The sequence below is a fragment of the Erpetoichthys calabaricus genome, chromosome 2 (assembly GCF_900747795.2).
Source record: "Erpetoichthys calabaricus chromosome 2, fErpCal1.3, whole genome shotgun sequence".
Taxonomy (NCBI): Eukaryota; Metazoa; Chordata; class Cladistia; order Polypteriformes; family Polypteridae; genus Erpetoichthys; species Erpetoichthys calabaricus.
This window is the reverse complement of record NC_041395.2, coordinates 47,327,060-47,346,102: the sequence shown is the minus strand read 5'-3', so window position 1 is coordinate 47,346,102 and position 19,043 is coordinate 47,327,060. Positions and strand designations below refer to the sequence as shown.

General features: G+C 39.3%; 1 protein-coding gene and 1 long non-coding RNA gene across 2 annotated transcripts in view; one reads left to right on the top strand and one right to left on the bottom strand.

The window, feature by feature from the left end:
• The window catches only part of LOC127526571 (uncharacterized), a 463,174-nt gene that overhangs the window by 187,883 nt on the left and 256,248 nt on the right, over positions 1-19,043 (bottom strand). The window lies entirely within an intron of this gene.
• Positions 8,360-19,043, top strand: part of LOC114645859 (junctophilin-4-like) — a 188,118-nt gene continuing 177,434 nt past the window's right edge. Inside the window, exon 1 of the mRNA XM_028793732.2 lies at positions 8,360-8,636. The gene's annotated coding sequence lies outside the window, so the exon portion shown is untranslated. The remainder of the gene's footprint in view (positions 8,637-19,043) is intronic.

Genomic DNA, 19,043 nt, shown 5'->3' with positions numbered 1-19,043 from the left:
ATCGGCAAGAATAAAGTGGAAATGTCGACTTTAATCTCAATATAATCGGCAAGAATAAAGTGAAAATGTCGACTTTAATCTTGACATAAACGGCAAGAATAAAGTGGAAATGTTGACTTTAATCTCAATATAATCGGCAAGAATAAAGTGGAAATGTTGACTTTAATCTCAATATAATCGGCAAGAATAAAGTGGAAATGTTGACTTTAATCTCAATATAATTGGCAAGAATAAAGTGGAAATGACGACTTTAATCTCGACATAAACGGCAAGAATAAAGTGGAAATGTTGACTTTAACCTCAATATAAATGGCAAGAATAAAGTGGAAATGTCGACTTTAATCTCAACATAAACGGCAAGAATAAAATAAACGGCAAGAATAAAGTGGAAATGTCGATTTAATCTCGACATAAACGGCAAGAATAAAGTGGAAATGTCGACTTTAATCTCGACATAAACGGCAAGAATAAAGTGGAAATGTCAACTTTAATCTCAACATAATCGGCAAGAATAAAGTGGAAATGTCGACTTTAATCTCGACATAAACGGCAAGAATAAACTGAAAATGTCGACTTTAATCTCGACATAAACGGCAAGAATAAAGTGAAAATGTTGACTTTAATCTCGACATAAATGACAAGAATAAACTGGAAATGTTGACTTTAATCTCGACATAAACGGCAAGAATAAAGTGGAAATGTCGACTTTAATCTCGACATAAACGGCAAGAATAAAGTGGAAATGTCGACTTTAATCTCAACATAAACAGCAAGAATAAAGTGGAAATGTCGACTTTAATCTCGACATAAACGGCAAGAATAAAGTGGAAATGTCGACTTTAATCTTGACATAAACGGCAAGAATAAAGTGGAAATGTCGACTTTAATCTCAATATAATCGGCAAGAATAAAGTGAAAATGTCGACTTTAATCTTGACATAAACGGCAAGAATAAAGTGGAAATGTTGACTTTAATCTCAATATAATCGGCAAGAATAAAGTGGAAATGTTGACTTTAATCTCAATATAATCGGCAAGAATAAAGTGGAAATGTTGACTTTAATCTCAATATAATCGGCAAGAATAAAGTGGAAATGTTGACTTTAATCTCAATATAATTGGCAAGAATAAAGTGGAAATGACGACTTTAATCTCGACATAAACGGCAAGAATAAAGTGGAAATGTTGACTTTAACCTCAATATAAATGGCAAGAATAAAGTGGAAATGTCGACTTTAATCTCAACATAAACGGCAAGAATAAAATAAACGGCAAGAATAAAGTGGAAATGGCGATTTAATCTCGACATAAACGGCAAGAATAAAGTGGAAATGTCGACTTTAATCTCGACATAAACGGCAAGAATAAAGTGGAAATGTCAACTTTAATCTCAACATAATCGGCAAGAATAAAGTGGAAATGTCGACTTTAATCTCGACATAAACGGCAAGAATAAAGTGAAAATGTTGACTTTAATCTCGACATAAATGACAAGAATAAACTGGAAATGTTGACTTTAATCTCGACATAAACGGCAAGAATAAAGTGGAAATGTCGACTTTAATCTCGACATAAACGGCAAGAATAAAGTGGAAATGTCGACTTTAATCTCAACATAAACGGCAAGAATAAAGTGGAAATGTCGACTTTAATCTCAACATAAACGGCAAGAATAAAGTGGAAATGTCGACTTTAATCTCGACATAAACGGCAAGAATAAAGTGGAAATGTCGACTTTATTCTCGACATACACTTTTTTTTCCTTCACTGTGTCCGTATTTTTTTCTTCTTCTCCATGGCCCTAATACGCTTCTGTAGTTTAGTATATAGTAAATACAATGAATGAAAAAGTTGTAATGCTTGCCTCAGATGCATACTGTTAGTCGTTAACCAGTGGGAATCAAAGCACAAAACACTAAAAGCCTATTTTTACGTGTTCTGACACAGAAATTCAACATTGTAAATGCGTTGTGTATGGTGTTAATAACAGTGTATTGTAAGGAACATTAAAGACTTGTAGAATCTGTGATCAAAAACAGAATTGCTAATGTATAACAAATTAAAAATATACCGTACATGATTTTTTTCTCATTCCTTTTAAATGTGTAGGAAAAAGCTATAAGACTTATGATGACCATTTAAAGAATTTTCTTTTTTTTTCATAAAAAGTATTACAGCAACACTGAATCCTTCGGCATCTTGTGGAGGCAGAGAAGTGGTGTGCTGAGAATAAATCTGTGCTCAGGGGCCAAGTCTCCCTCCCTTCATTACTGTCAATGGAGAAAGATGACAAAGAGGAGGCCTTTCAGAAATCGGATTTGTCATCTGAATGTCCAGAAGAAGAGGAGGGGGAATTTGTCTTTAGACCCTTCATCTTCCTTTTTTCACATATGGAAGGTATGCATCTGTTCTTAGAAAACATGAGAGGAAAAAGAAAAATTACTGTTTTTTGAGAGAAAATGCAACATACTATAAACATTTATGTCCCTCGTTATTCTGTTACAACCTACAATTCTAGTTCTATATTTTATATAGTTTAACTTTTTTGTAATAAATGTTGCAAACTAACTTCATCTTGGCAAACCTTTGTCTCAGATCAGCACTTCTTAGTGTTATGCATTAAAATCATGTTTTATAAGGCAAGGCATGCTTCGTTTATAAAGCACATTTATAACAGCCAAAACCGAACCAAAGTGATGTACAAGAAAGGGAAAAAGAAGCAGTTACAATATCTATGTAGACATCACAAAACTGCAAGTGTCACCAACCATTACATAAAAGATGAACTGAAAATCCCCACACCCCTACATACATACCGTATTTATACTCATGAATGTACATGAGCTAACATACTGTATATAACATAATGTTAACCCCTTGCAGGGTGAAATGCCAGTAAGAAGAAATGATTTTAACAATGACTTAAAATGGCCAATGTTGGGGCAGCCCTAATATAATAAGGCAAGTCATTCCAGAGAAAAGGAGCAGCCACCGCAAAAACCTCATTCCCATTTTAATTCAGCCTCAACCTCGGCACAGCTACAAGCATTGCTAGTAGACCACAGTGCCCTTGTTGGACTTACAAGTGGCAAAGCAGGGCTGTTCCATTCAAATATTTAACAAACAAGTAATAGAATTTTAAAAATCAATTCTGAAACGAACTGAAAGCCAATTAAATGAGGTCAGTATTGGAGAAATACGGTCACACTTACGAGAGCCAGTCAATAAGTGACAAGCAGTGTTCTGGACTAGTTGTAGGTGTCATAACGAGACCTGATCAACACCTACATACAAAGAATTGTCTGAACGAAAAGTTACTAAAGATTACTAAAAGAAAGAAAAGCCGTAAACTTAAAGTCTCAGATGGAAAATCAGCATTTAACCTCAGAATTGATTTGTTTGTCGAGTTTGAATGAGCTGTCAAAGATCACGCCTAGGTTCTGAAGCTTTATGATGTATGGCAAGGAGTCCAAGAGCAACATCAGAGACACTCAAAGTTTCTGAGCTTTGGTAAACCACAATCTCAATTGTATTATCATTTAGTTTAAGAATATTCATTTGTCTTTTAATGTCAACATAAACCCCTAAATCCTTTTCAAAGATTACTTCCTGCAGGACGCTGCCTCCCATCTTGTATTTATAATTGAAGTTCCTCTTACCTACATGTTGCACTTTTCTGTGCTGCCATTTTCCAAGGTTTACCCAGTTATTTAAGTTTAAACTGTGCCATTAATTTTTTTAATTCCTTTGTGTTGATTTTACATTATTTTTGCTATTCAGTGTGTAAATGATGGACATGGCTGTGGTGAATACGTATTTTAAGAAGAGGGAGGAACATAGGGTGACGTACAAGAGTGGAGGAAGATGCGCACAGGTAGATTACATCCTATACAGAAGAGTCAATTTGAAGGAGATTGAAGACTGCAAAGTGGTGGCAGAGGAAAGTGTAGTTAAGCAGCATAGGATGGTGGTCTATAGGATGATGTTGGAGATCAAGAAGAGGAAGACAGTGAGGGCAGAGCCAAGGATCAAATGGTGGAAGTTGAAAAAGGAAGACTGCAAGGTTGAGTTTAGGGAGAAGGTGAGACAGGCACTGGGTGGCAGTGAAAAGTTACCAGACAGCTGGGAAACTACAGCAGATGTAGTAAGGGTGACAGCAAGAAGGGTGCTTGGCGTGACATCTGGAAAGAGGAAGGAGGAAAGGAAACCTGGTGGTGGAATGAGGAAATACAGGAGAGTATACAGAGGAAGAGGATGGCAAAGAAGAAGTGGGATAGTCAGAGAGATGTAGAAAGTAGACAAGAGTACAAGAAGATTGTGGTATAGAAGGTCTGCAGCTTCCAAAAAAAAAAGGCTGGGTTTTTTTTAAATCTGTATAGCCGTGCCATTCTTCGTGGGCACGATCGCACGATCACGGGGAGTTAGTGAGGTAATTGGAGCGAGTCGCACCTGCACGTGTGGGTGCGGTAGTTCTTGATTGCCTCATTGGCTTCCTGCGGTGTGTGATTAAGGCGCTGCACCCACGGAGGCGCGCGGAAGTTGGCGTATATATATACGGGTCGACACCAGAGAAAGGGTGGTTGTATAGAGAGATCGATCGAGGGATGGAGGTAAAGTAAATAGAGGTTAAAGTAAGTAAGTAAGTAAGTAAGTAAGTAAGTAAGTGAGTGAGTAAGTGAGTGAGTGAGTGAGTGAGTGAGTGAGTGAGTGAGTGAGTGAGTGAGTGAGTGAGTGAGTGAATGTCAGGACGATCTGGCCACCTTGGATGAGGACACACCATGAGCTGGGGCCCCGCGCAGGAGCATTAGTCAGATGCGCTCTATGAGCTAGTTCGCCCCATTGAAAACAAGCGAGTGGGATGAGCAGAGAGGTGTCCTCCTGTGGGATTTGAGGTGCGACTACGATTGCGCGAAAGATCACGGGAGGAGAGATGACCTCGACGGTCTGGCAGTGACGTCCAGAAAGAAGCCAAGATGGAGGTTAGCTGCAGGATCTCGTGGTTGCTGGTCTCCACTGGCTGCGAGCAATGGGTGAGCCGGGGAGAGAGTGATGGAGGTGCATTGGAGAATAACGGGAGAGAGACTGCTTTTTAACTTCTGCATATTTTAACCTCAGATTTTTAAGGATTTATTTATGGACTAGTTATTTAGCCCGTTACAATAACGGGCACTAGAACAGTAGTTGCATAAACATTAGTAGGAACAGTCTATATTAAATGGCAAGGGACCTTGACCTCATTCTTTTTGTTGGTCGTATTTTTCTTTGTTTTTCAGCCTTTCTTTTGTTGATGTTTACTTGCTGAGCTGATCGTTCTTCGTGGACTGCCACCGTGTATTGTGTGTCTTTAATTTTCTGTGACAGTAATACTGTCTTGTACGTCCACTGGCTTGTACATTCGTAATATACCTTTAATTTTCTCTGACAGTAATACTGGCTTGTATGTGGCTGTAATATGCGTCACTGTATTGTGTACCTTTAATTTCCTCTGGCAGTAATACTGGTTTGTATTTCCATAAAACGCCTATAATTTTCTCTGACAGTAATATCACGCATCGCACTGTGCCCCGCGCGTGCGCACTTCACCAGAAGACACACACACACACGGACACCTGGACGCACACAGGGATTTTATTAAAGAGGATGCCTGTTTTTATCCCCACTAGACACTGGTTTTATGCAATATTTATCGGAACTTTGGACACTGCACTTTTGCACTTTTGGTTTTGATGATTGTTTTAATAAAAGCACTTAAGCACTTTTTGGATATATCCCCTGGCTTCATGTGAGATTTGTCCCCATTTGTCAGCACAACTCAGTGACATTATCGATGGTGTTGGGTTCAGGACCCCCATCAGGACGTTAGGAGCCTGAAGAAAACCCGCATCATCACAGAGATAAGGCACAAGGTTAAGAGAAAAGTGGCGAAGAATAAAGCAAAGACGTATGATGAGTTGTATGAGAGGTTGGACACTAAGGAGTGAGAAAAGGACCTGTACCGATTGGCTAGACAGAGGGACCGAGCTGGGAAAGATGTGCAGCAGGTTAGGGGGATAAAGATGGAAATGTACACACAAGCAAGGAGAGTGTGTTGAGCAGATGGAAAGAGTACTTTGAGAGGCTGATGAATGAAGAGAACGAGAGAGAGAAGAGGTTGGATGATTTGGAGATAGTGAATCAGGAAGTGCAACGGATTAGCAAGGAAGAAGTAAGGACAGCTATGAAGAGGATGAAAAATGGAAAGGCCGTTGGTCCAGATGACATACCTGTGGAAGCATGAAGGTGTTTAGGAGAGATGGCAATGGAGTTTTTAACCAGTTTAATGGAATCTTAGAAAGTGAGAGGATGCTGGTGCCGATATTTAAGAATAAGGGGGATTTGCAGGACTACAGTAACTACAGGGGAATAAAACTGATGAGCCACAGCATGAAGTTATGGGAAAAGGTAGTGGAAGCTAGGTTAAGAAGTGAGGTGATGATTAGTGAGCAGCAGTATGGTTTCATGCCAAGAAAGAGCACCACAGATGCGATGTTTGCTCTGAGGATGTTGATGGAGAAGTTTAGAGAAGGCCAGAAGGAGCTGCATTGTGTCTTTGTGGACCTGGAGAAAGCATATGACAGGGTGCCTCGAGAGGAGTTGTGGTATTGTATGAAGAAGTCGGGAGTGGCAGAGAACTACATAAGAGTTGTACAAGATATATACGAGGTAAGTGTGACAGTGGTGAGGTCTGCGGTAGGAGTGACAGAAGCATTCAAGGTGGAGGTGGGATTACAACAGGGATCGGCTCTGAGCCCTTTCTTATTTGCAATGGTGATGGACAGGTTGACAGACGAGATTAGACAGGAGTCCCTGTGACTATGATGTTTGCAGATGACATTGTGATTAGTAACAAGAGTAGGGAGCAAGTTGAGGAGACCCTGGAAAGAAGTAGAAGGCTACTTTGGTCACTTAATCCATGTGTCTATGGTTCCATGGTCTGTGGTTAGTGTGAAACTAACTTTTGTTTTTGTGCAAAACGTTTGTGTATGATTGCACAAAATGTACCCTTAAAAAGTCTCCCAACTGTGTCCCCATGTTCTTGTTGAACTAATTTTAAAGTAACAGTCTTGATTCATTTCACCAATTCCTTTCTGACTTGAAAGGAGTCAGTTCAGGTGGTCTGGGCATCTGGTGAGACTATGATGTTTGCTGATGACATTGTGATCTGTAGCGATAGTAGGGAGCAGGTTGAGGAGACCCTGGAGAGGTGGAGATATGCTCTAGAGAGGAGCTGAATGAAGGTCAGTAGGAACAAGACAGAATACATGTGTGTGAATGAGAGGGAGGTCATTGGAATGGTGAGGATGCAGGGAGTAGAGTTAGTGAAGGTGGATGAGTTTAAATACTTGGGATCAACAGTACAGAGTAATGGGGATTGTGGAAGAGAGGCGAAAAAGAGAGTGCAGGCAGGGTGGAATGGGTGGAGAAGAGTGTCAGGAGTGATTTGTGACAGACGGGTATCAGCAAGAGTGAAGGGGAAGGTCTACAGGACGGTAGTGAGACCAGCTATGTTATGTGGGTTGGAGATGATGGCACTGACCAGAAAGCAGGACACAGAGCTGGAGGTGGCAGAGTTAAAAATGTTAAGATTTGCATTGGGAGTGATGAGGATGGATAGGATTAGAAATGAGGACATTAGAGGGTCAGCTCATGTTGGACAGTTGGGAGACAAAGTTAGAGAGGTGAGATTGCGTTGGTTTGGACATGTGCAGAGGAGAGATGCTGGGTATATTGGAAAAAGGATGCTAAGGATAGAGCTGCCAGGGAAGAGGAAAAGAGGAAGGCCTAAGAAAAGGTTTATGGATGTGGTGAGAGAGGACATGCAGGTGATGGGTGTAACAGAACAAGATGCAGAGGACAGAAAGATATGGAAGAAGATGATCCGCTGTGGCAACCCCTAACGGGAGCAGCCGAAAGAAGTGTGTATTTACTTCATGATTTATGTATTAATTTTATAATTATGTTTTAATGTTAGGTGCCATTAATCGCTATTAATTACATACATTTATGCGACTAATTAGCCCTACTTTTTTCCCTAAAGCCAGTGTGTAGAATCCTTATGCCCAGAAATTCAAAGAATCCCATGTATGCGCTCGGTTTTATAGTTGGCACATTTCTTTGTTGTATTATTTTTTTTAATAACAAATGTTATGTGCTTCGGATCTGTGCACGTGCGCCTTTTGCAAGGAGCGAGTGGGTTTAAGTGTTGCGTACAGCATCACACGGTTCCCATGGAAACGCACCTCTTACTGCCGCTGTTGCCGTGGTGACAGCTGCTGCAGCAGAGCTCTCGCTCCCGGGATGGGGGCGAGGCAGAAGAGAAAGTGCTTTGGAGGGCCACGAACGTCACCATTCTTACGGCTGCTCGGATGTCTTCTGCCTGCCAGCTGGGCTCTCCGGTTCAAAGTAACGCCGCAAATTGGCGCTTTGGAGGAAGGCTTTGTGGCAACCCTCAGCCAGTGAAGTACATGGACAGCGGCCACCCGGAGACGCCGAGTCAAACGGCCAGGCCTGAAGGCCAGCGAGCGGCGTCTGGAAGCGCAGCAGCCGATTAGAAGCGGTAGGAAAAGAGAAGAAGAAGCCCCAAAACTCCAGGCCGGGTGAGTGTGGCTTTGTAGGGGAGACATGGTGGTCTTTTTAGAAAATCTTACACTCCTTTGCATCGTAGTGCCACCGCGTAGTATAAGTCATGGTGTCCAGCTGGCGTCCCTAAATAAACGGGAAGCACGAGCCTAGACAGCCATGTCACAACAACAACAACAACATTTATTTATATAGCACATTTTCATACAAAAAGTGTCGCCTCATTAGTATTCTCCCCGTTATGTAGCTGTATAATGCTATCATTTTTATATTGGCATGAGTTGCTTTTCGATACCTGGCGTCGTTGTCCGAGTTTTATCAGCGCCAGTAGGCAGTGCTGCTACTGTATGATCACATGTGTCTGCAGCTGCCATGTGTTTGTGTTGCACCCCAGTGTGTGTGTGTGTGTGTGTGTGTGCACGCGGTGTACATCGCTAATACCTGCCCTTGTGTGTTTGCTACATGCACCTCCCCATATGTGAGTGTGTGAACACCTACAGACATTTCCACATGTACAATATGGACTGCATTTGCACCACATGTACAAATTATGGGCATCTAAACAAGTATATTCATATGGGAAAAAAGTTATTTCCACACTGAAAAGCACAGAAGCTTAAAGAGACAACATTGTGGCCGTGCAATTGGAAAAGAAAGTGCAGGTAACAGAGGAGAGGAAGGAGTGAACAGAGCCAGGCCCTTGATGGGTATGTAAAACATGCATACTAACATGTGTGGTCACATACAGTACACACTACCCCTGAGTGTGCTCTGTATTTGCACTTTGTGCATTTGTGTGTGCACATTATGGCCATCTTACATACTATATATCATGTGGATTCAGAAAGTATACAGACTATATAAATGTAAAGAATTGTTATTATTACCCTTTCTACACACTTTATTGTGTTGTAAATTTATTTTTAAATGAATACAATTGCCAATTTTGCCCATCAATCTATGCTCATTAACCGATAATGACAAAGTGAAAACAGGTTTTCAGCAAGGTTTGCAAATTTACTAAAAATCAAAAACCAAAATCTGTCATTTATATACTATACGTATTCAGACCCTTTACTGTTGTATTACAAATTGTGCTCATGTGCTTCCTGTTTGCTTTAGTTATCCTTGACATGTGTCTAGAACTTGATTGGTGTCCATGAATGCCTGATTGAATTGATTGGACATCGTTTTAGAAAGGTACACACTTGTGTATTTAAGGTCCCACGATTCAGACAGCATGTCAAGAGAATAATCAGCCCATGAAGTCCAAAGAATTCCCTGTAGACCTCCATGCTGAATTTGTGCTAAGGAATAGATCAAGGCAAAGGTATAAAATCATTTCTAAAGCTTTGGGCCCTCTCAGGAGCACAGTGGCCGTAGTAATTGTGGAATGAAGAAAGTTTGGAACAACCAGAACTCTTCCTAAAGTTGGTAGTCCAGCTAAACTTAATAACAAGAAGGGCCTTGATTAGGGATGTGAACAAGAATCCAATGATCACTGTAACACAGCTTCAGATGCCCCCTGCTAAGTTAGAAGAAACTGTTGGAAGGACGGCCATCTCAGTAGCATTCCATCAATCGGGCATTTATGGAAGCCACTCTTGAGTAAAAGGCGAATGTCAGTGTGCTTGGATTTTGCCAAATAACACTGAAAGGAGCCCAGTCTGATGAGACAAAAATTTAAATCTGGACAGAACTTCAAGCACTGTGTCTGGTGAAGACCAGACACTCCCTATCCCCTGGCTGATACCAACCCTACAGTGAAGCCTGATGGTGGCACCATCATGCTATAGGGATGCATTTCAGCAGCAGGGACAGGGATATAGGACAGAATTGAGAGGAGGACGAATGCAGCCTGATGTAGAGAGGCCCCTAAAGAAAACATGCTTCAGAGTCCACGTGACTTCAGACTGGGACCTTTTAGCATGACAAACACCTGAAGCATACAGCCAAGGCAATGCTGTGGTGGCTTCATGACAAGTCTGAATGTCCTGGAGTGGACAGCCAAAGCCCAGACTTAAACCCCCATAGCACATTTCTGGAGAGACCTGAAGATGACAGTTTACAGATGCTTACTATCCACTGAGAGAATCTGAGAGAAAGAGTGAGATAAACTGCCCAAATCCAGGTGTGCAAAGCTTGTACAGACTTGAAGCTATAATTTCTGCCAAAGGGACTTCTACAAAATGCTGAATTAAGTCTCAATTTTGATCTATACATATTAATAAAAGGCAAAGCCCTCACTGACTCACTGACTGACTGACTGACTGACTGACTGACTCATCACTAATTCTCGAGCTTCCCGTGTAGGTGGAAGGCTGAAATTTGGCAGGCTCATTCCTTACAGCTTACTTACAAAAGTTAGGCAGGTTTCATTTCGAAATTCTACGCGTAATGGTCATAACTGGAACATGTTTTTTGTCCACATACTCTAATGGAGGAGGCGGAGTCACGTATCGCGTCATCACGCCTCCTACGTAATCACGTGAACTAAAAACACGGAAGAGATTTACAGCACGAGTCAAACACGGGAACGAAGGTAAATGACGTTAATTTTTGACTGTCTTTTAATACTGTGTAAGCATACATATTAACACATGTGCAATTAAACGTGTGCATTTACGGGGTGATTTCTCAGGCTTAAAAGCTCGCCTTTTATCAAACGCGGGAACCAAGGTAAATCACGTTGTTCACTGTCTTTTAATACTGTGTAACCATACATATTAACACATGTGCAATTAAACGTGTGCATTTACGGGGTGATTTCTCAGGCTTAAAAGCTCGCCTTTTACTAAAAAGGTAAATGCAAAACTATTTTCAATCATTCTATGATCTGCTTCTCACAACTGAAGGCACCGTGGCTGATGTTACGTCACTTGCTGTCCAACCATAAGCGTTACCTGGTAGGTAACCGGCCACTCACTTCACTCCCTTACGGGAATCGAACCTCTGAAATTTTCTTTTGTTCTTAATTAAAATTTAAAAGCAATACTTCACCGCTGCTAAGCCCCTCTAGCGCTGACGTCCGAGGTTCGATTACCGTAAGCAAGTGCAGTGAGTGTGTAATTACATTCACGGCATTCGTAGTCTGATTCAGAATCTGATTGTATGGGTGGTAACCTACCAGGTAACGCTTATAGTTGGCCACCAAGTCAGGTCGAAGTGATCACTCGAGTAAAGGCAGCTTCACAAAAAAACAGATCCTTAACAAACTGTTATTAGTATATTTTCCCTCAATTTAAAAAGGTTTTATTTTCTTCTTAATAAAAATTTAAAAGCGGTACTTCACCGGTGCGAAGCGCGTGGATTTGACCGACTGACACATACAGACATATTCATGAGTGCAGGTACTTCGGAAAGAAAGCATCGTGCAAACCTAAAGTTTAAATTAACTTCATAGACCTACAAAAGGTTGCCATTCATTTGAGGCAAGATTGCTTTTCTTCTGTACAACTATACGTTGCATTCTCAAGAGTGTGCTTGCACGGCTTCGGATATAGATATATATACAGTATATATATATATGTATGTATGTCTATATATAAATATGTAAGCTTATAAGTACTGTCTTACTTCTCTTTAAGAAAGGAAGATGTAATGATACTTGATTTAAACGATTCCATGTCTTCCTGGGTTTGCTTAGCTTATTGTCAATATCTTTACACGTTTTTTTAAGACTTATTGACTGAAACGGGCTTTCACGAAAAAAGTTAGGGCTTTGCTACAGGATACACCCTCCACAAGTTAAGCAAGTAAAAATAAAATATATATTTCTGTTTTATTTAAACCTTTTAAGTTCGTATGCATAGCCCCATTTGGCTGTTTAATTTTTTTTTTCTTTCTTCAGTAATATTTAATCTCCTTAAAGAAAAAGAACATATCCATTTTACTTTTTTTGTATCTCTTTAGTAATATTTTAGTGTAAAAGGATAACCAGTATTTAAACCTTTTATGTTACTTTATACATTTATTTTACACAATGTTGAAAAATTAATAAGAAAGCTACATATTTTGGCAGCTGCTGCTTTCATTTTCAATGAAATGAAAAAAGCTCTCCAACAGAAAACGTCAATGAAGAAGAAACAGTTTGCACTATCTAAAAATGAGAAACCCTCATTTATAAAAGTTTGCTGCAGATGACGTAACTGAAAATAAATGAATAGTTCCTATGTGTATAATACATATTTATCTATTTTACTTATGCCTTTATTCCAGCAACTTGCAACATCTGAGGTACAATTTGTTACATTACTTTTGTTTTTTGCAGCACAGGCAGGTGAAGTGACTTCCTCAGGGTCACACAGTGGTGTCAGTACCAGGATTTGAACTGACAAGCTCCGGGTTTGCTGAAATATTACTGAAGAAAGAAAAAAAAACGAAAACGGGCAAATAGGGCTATGCATACAGATATCCATCCATCCATTATCCAACCCGCTATATCCTAAATACAGGAGCCAATCCCTGCCAACACAGGGCACAAGGCAGGAAACAAACCCCGGGCAATGTGCCAGCCCACCGCAGGGCGCACACACCCACACACCAGGGACAATTTAGAATTGCCAATGCACCAAACCTGCATGTCTTTGGACTGTGGGAGGAAACCGGAGTACCCGGAGGAAACACAGACAGACACGGGGAGAACATTCAAACTCCACGCAGGGAAGTGAACCCGGGTCTCCTAACTGGCACCTTTCACTGCGCCACCATGCCGCCCGCATACAAACTTAAAAGGTTTAAATAAAACAGAAATATATACCTTTATTTTTACTTCCTTAACTTGTGGAGGGTGTATCCTGTAGCAAAGCCTTAAGTTTTTTCATGAAAGCCCCTTTCAGTCAATAAGCCTTAAAAACAGGTGTAAAGCTAAACTTGCAGCACCACTATTCAATTACACTTGCCTAACGCCTCTCCTAAAGGGACATACTGTGGGATCTAGGCATCCGTCAAAGCACCAATCACAGGCCCGATTAGAAAGCGGGAAGCTGTGATTTGTCGTCTCCCTCCCATGTAACAATCACAGCCCGTGTTACAACGCACTATGCATGTATGTATATATGTATATATGAAGAGGATGGATGGATGGATGTATATGTGTGTGTTTATGTACAGTATATGTGTATATGTATGTGTATATATATATGTTGATATGTGTATATATATATATATATGTATATATATCTGCGGTGGGTTGGCACCCTGCCCAGGATTGTTTCCTGCCTTGTGCCCTGTGTTGGCTGGGATTGGCTCCAGCAGACCCCCGTGACCCTGTGTTCGGATTCAGCGGGTTGGAAAATGGATGGATGGATGGATGTATATATATGTAGATATGTGTATATATGTATATGTATATATATGTTTACATAACCTCTTTAACACACTACTTCTCCGCTGCGAAGCGCGGGTATTTTGCTAGTTTGTAATAAATTTGCCATTCTTTCTGAAAAGATGTTTTCACTTTGTCGTTATAGGTTCTTGAGTGCAGATTGATGGTCACAAATGGCTTATCTATTTAAAATTAAATGTACAATACAATAAAGTGTGCAGAAAGTGAAGGGATGTGAATTATTTCTGAATCCACTATATGTGTATATAAAGTATATGAACCTACTGGTCTGGATCTGCCGTACCTTTACCAAGTGATCAAGAGGTATCTGCCTGGTTTTGCTTTGCACCCTCATCACCATAACCTGTTATCTATGGGTTGAGCAAAAGCTTTAGATTCATTGAAAATTTTCATATCCGGTTTTTGATGGATCTCAATGTTTTAGGGTCCCCTGATACCGAAAATGTTGATATCTCGATGATGGGTGTGTGCCTCTGTGTATGTGTGTGTGTCTAGAGCTCAAACGGCTGGACAGAAAAACACCAAACTCGAAACTTCAGCCTGTTATGAGATGATGATGTGCTGATTAGTTTTTGAGCCAAATCATGCAAGAGAAAGAGGCACTCTAGAGGAACCCTCAAATACTGTAATTCTGTTAAGAATTATAAATTCTTCTTGTCAATTGCTATTGTAATGACCTATTTTATGATCAGAAAGATCAGGAATTGAGAGGTAAATATTTAATGAAATGTTATAGAATAGTTGGGGTAACTTGGTTTCTCGGGTACAAAGACTACTGATGCTCACGTCAATTTTTTTTTTTTTTTTTGTATTATTGCTTTTTTTTCTTCTAAACTTTTAAAAACTGTCTCAGTCTCAATGCACTGGCTGCCTGTCTCATATAGGATTGATTTCAAAGTGCTGTTAATTCTATATAAGGCTTTTGAGCATTGTAGACACTGCCTGTATTTTGGAGTGTCTGTCCCCCTTCATTTCTCAGTTTACTCTTGGCTCCTCAAACATTGCTTTACTTTTGATCAAGCATAAGAACTGGCAGGGCAGCTTTCTGTATTCATGCAACAAAAATCTGGAATGCTTTGCCAATGGAGAAGTGCCAGGCTACAAATGTCAACCATTTCATAAAACTTCAACAATCCCACCTTTCTAATTTGGACTGTATTTATTTGCTTGCTTCATTTGTTACCTCTATATAGATAAAATCCAACACATGTCTGTCTATCTGCTTTTTGCGAGAGAAGTACTTAACAGATTTAGATTGAGTTTTTTTCTATAATTTGCTTGAACATTCTGGTTGATTTTGTGTCTTTTGTCATGGCGCTAAGTATTGTAGAAGAAGAATGTTCTCCTCAGCACCACGTATTTTGTGTGTTTAGTAAATTAGAATCTTTATAATAACTATTTTGTAACTTGCCAGTGAGAGACGCTTTGGCTTATGAACTAACAAAAATATGTTATTCCAGGGTTCAGGAGAAATAGTGTCCAGATGAATAAAATGTAAGCTGTTTCTTGTTTCTCCCTTTCTCAGAGTGAATGTTTCAGGGACAAGGTCACAAGGCTGCAGAACTGTACATGTAGTTTATGCAAAGGCGTCTCTCCTGTGCTTAGCTTCCAAAACACAGATAATGCTTAGCTCAACAGACATATTGTTTAACTTTACTGTTTTGATAAGGATGTTCTTTCTGTCTTATTAATCATGAGATGCTGAAGTATAAAAAAACCCCTCCTGGCTTTTGATCAGGGTTCAATTGAGCTTTGCGGCAATAAGTTATACTCTTTTGAATCTCTACTTACTGCGACTCCGAATGAATAAATAAAGTGAATTGAGAAAATATTATCTGTCTGCTTTCCAGTGTGCCTTTTTCGTCCACAGTATCATAGTTCACTTGTGGTACCAATTTATTCGTGCGAATCTGAGAGACAGGCTGCAGGCCCAGGGGAGGGGGAGGCGGGACCTCAGGAGTAGGGAGCTGGGTGGGGCCACCCTCACTCACACGCCAGCCTCCATTCGGGTCACTTTACCTCTCACTGTGTGTTGGAGAGCACCTTGCCTCCGCTTAGCTAGCGATTCCTGTTTGTTCAGAAGATATTATCATCTAGAGATAGTTAAAGAGTAACGTTTGACATTTTTGGGAAAGAGATCACAGCTACGTGTATTTCAGAGGGTACACTGCTCATTGGCAGAGATATCACAGCCATGTGCTCTTCTATCCACATGGGGGACACTCTTCTGTCAGAGGTGAACATGATCAGGTATAGTGCCAACGTTTGATGTTGGAGCGGACCTACCTTCCTCTTGGCCAGAGATACCTTGACAACTTTTTACATTTTTGGCGAAGAGATCACAGCTACATTCTCACCCCTGATAGCTTTCATATTCGAGGGCCTCTTGATATACAATATTATTGGTGTTGCTATCAATATAAATTCTTCTTTAATACAAATTATTACATTTAAAAATATATTTTTTTATTGATTTTTAAAGTTTGTCCTGTTTTATTACTACACAGGCAGAACTGCAGGGGACAGCTAGTAGATTGTGAAAGGCACAGCATACAGTTTGTAAGATTTGCACTGGGCAGTAACCTCTGCTCTTTTTTCTGTTTTCTTTTTCCAGTTTATTGTAATGGTGCACTGTGTCTCTGCCATCTGTTAAGTCAGCTCCAAATGCCTGTGATGCTGGAGAGAAGAAAAGTTCACAGGACCATCCTGATATGGAAAGTGATTGGACTGAGATGGCCACATTCATCTGTAGGTTGGGATGTGCAGAGAGGGCTGAACAGGCTTTGGCCTGGGACCCCCAGAGGTTTGTTATCTCTGGCATCCTGGATGGCTGCAGGATTGTCTTTCTCCCTGGCCATTTGACTCTGCAACACATTATTTAAAAAGGACAACGACATCTCAATTTACTTCTTATTTACTTTTTAAACACCTTCAGTTTTCTTTGTCACTATTTTTGGTAGAGCAATTTGAGATGCACTTGTAAGAAAAGGTGATGTAGAAATATTATTTCTGAATAAATGTTAAGGAACTGATTAGGAAAAATATCAATTTAAATATAACTAGATGTTTATGGCATATTGCTGGATAATAACTTCACTCTGCAGTATCTTTCTGAAAGCACAATTTTATTGTTCATAAAGCTAAAGTAGCATCACCCAATTTTTTGACAAATTTAATAATTCACTTTTTTTAATACTAAAGTGAAAGTCTGTAATTATCTTTGTCTTTTCCTTTCCCTAATAATTTTAACACGGCCCCATTCCTAGGTATTTTCATTGTATTAGTGTGCTTGTTAAATGCATTTACCATTTATATATGTTTGTGCTTAAACTGATTTTTCTACTCATTTGACTCTCACTATTATTATTATTTATATTATTATTATTATGATTTATATTATTATTATATTATTATTATTTTTTTGAAAAACATTGTTCCCACCCTTTTGTCATTTTTACACATACCATTTATTTAAATGCATGAAAAGGGTTTATTTCCTTTTTTTAAAGTTATAACAATGAACTGGCTCTCTATCAATTTTGGAGAATAAAAATATTCTAAATAAGATGAGGAGTCTGCACACAAACAATGCTGGCGATTTGATTAGGCGAGTAAGTAAGAATTTCACTGCACTCTGTTCATGCGCTGTTAATCATAAACTGAACTATATGATGCAGTTTTAATTTGGATATGTTACTAGAGAATATTTGAATTTTATAGCTTTTAAATGTAATTAAAGTTTGCCTCAGTAGTTAAGTTTGGTTTCTCTGCAGGTTTTGCAGAGACACCACAACATAACATTAAAAACACATCACAAAGAACATAAACTGCAAATAACTATAATGCTGCAGTAGGCACTTACTGAAAAATATTAGATCATACATATTATACCAAAAAAATAAAGCAATGTTTAGAATTGACTAATGATTGATTCAAATAATAATAGTAATTCATTAAATTTATATAGAACTTTTCTCAGTACTCAAAGTGCTCTCCACACAGGGAGGACCCGGGAAGCAAACCCACAATCTCCTTACTGCAAAGCAGCAGCACTACCACTGCGCCGATAACAGTTCATCCCCAAAATGTAAGTCTGTGGATTTAAAGTTGAACTTTATTAGAAGATTAGTAGCATTGAAGGAGGGTTTGAACCAGTGGCTTTTTATTCTTGAATCCTTCAGCCTGTGACCTGATTGCAATACCTAGAATTGAGGTCTCATTAAAGGACCTGAACAAGTGGGCAGCCACAGGTGACACTGGCATAGGAGACACTCATGGCAATGCCATGCAAGCCAATGTTACATTGTTTTCCTTTCTTGAAAAAGGCCCATTCAGTGTAAAAAATAATGCGTTAAAATTACTTAAAAAATAAGGCAACAAATTACAAGCAATAGTGTTGTGTAGATTTAATATACTGCACTATTGAGTAAACTTAATTTGTTAATTTACTCGAATTTACCTAAATAAATGAGTTGGATTAAATATAAGTAGTGGCAAAAATATTTTTATTTTACTCCGATTTTTATTTGAATTACTCAAAAAAAAAAAAAAAAAGAGTAATAATGCAACGCTGGACAGTAATGACCGTATGACAAATGCCTGCTAAAATTCCATATATCTTTATTTATTTGAACATACACAGATAGTCACAACAACGGAGTTATGTTTTCAAAAGTAAACATTTGAAAATTAAATGTCTGAGGATATTTTTTACTGAATTACTGACATTCAAATGTCAATGCAAATTTTCTTACTTTTTGTGTAAGTTTAAAAAAAAAATCTCCCAATCAAATAATGTCCCAGTAATGAGAGGTAAACGTGAAGGAAACGTAGAGAGTGAAAGAGTGAAGTCCTGCGGCAGATGCCGCTCGTCAAACACGTCCTGTATTTACGCCAACATATCCCTTTAAATGAATGGCCGCCTTTTCCATTACTTTCAGTATGCAATAGCGAAAATCCTGAAATAAAATAGGAAATCATAACAGTTTTTTTGCATCGCTAAATAAATCACAGTGTTAACAATTAACCACAAAATACATTACCTATGCAGAACACTAATTAAATAAGAGGTCAACGT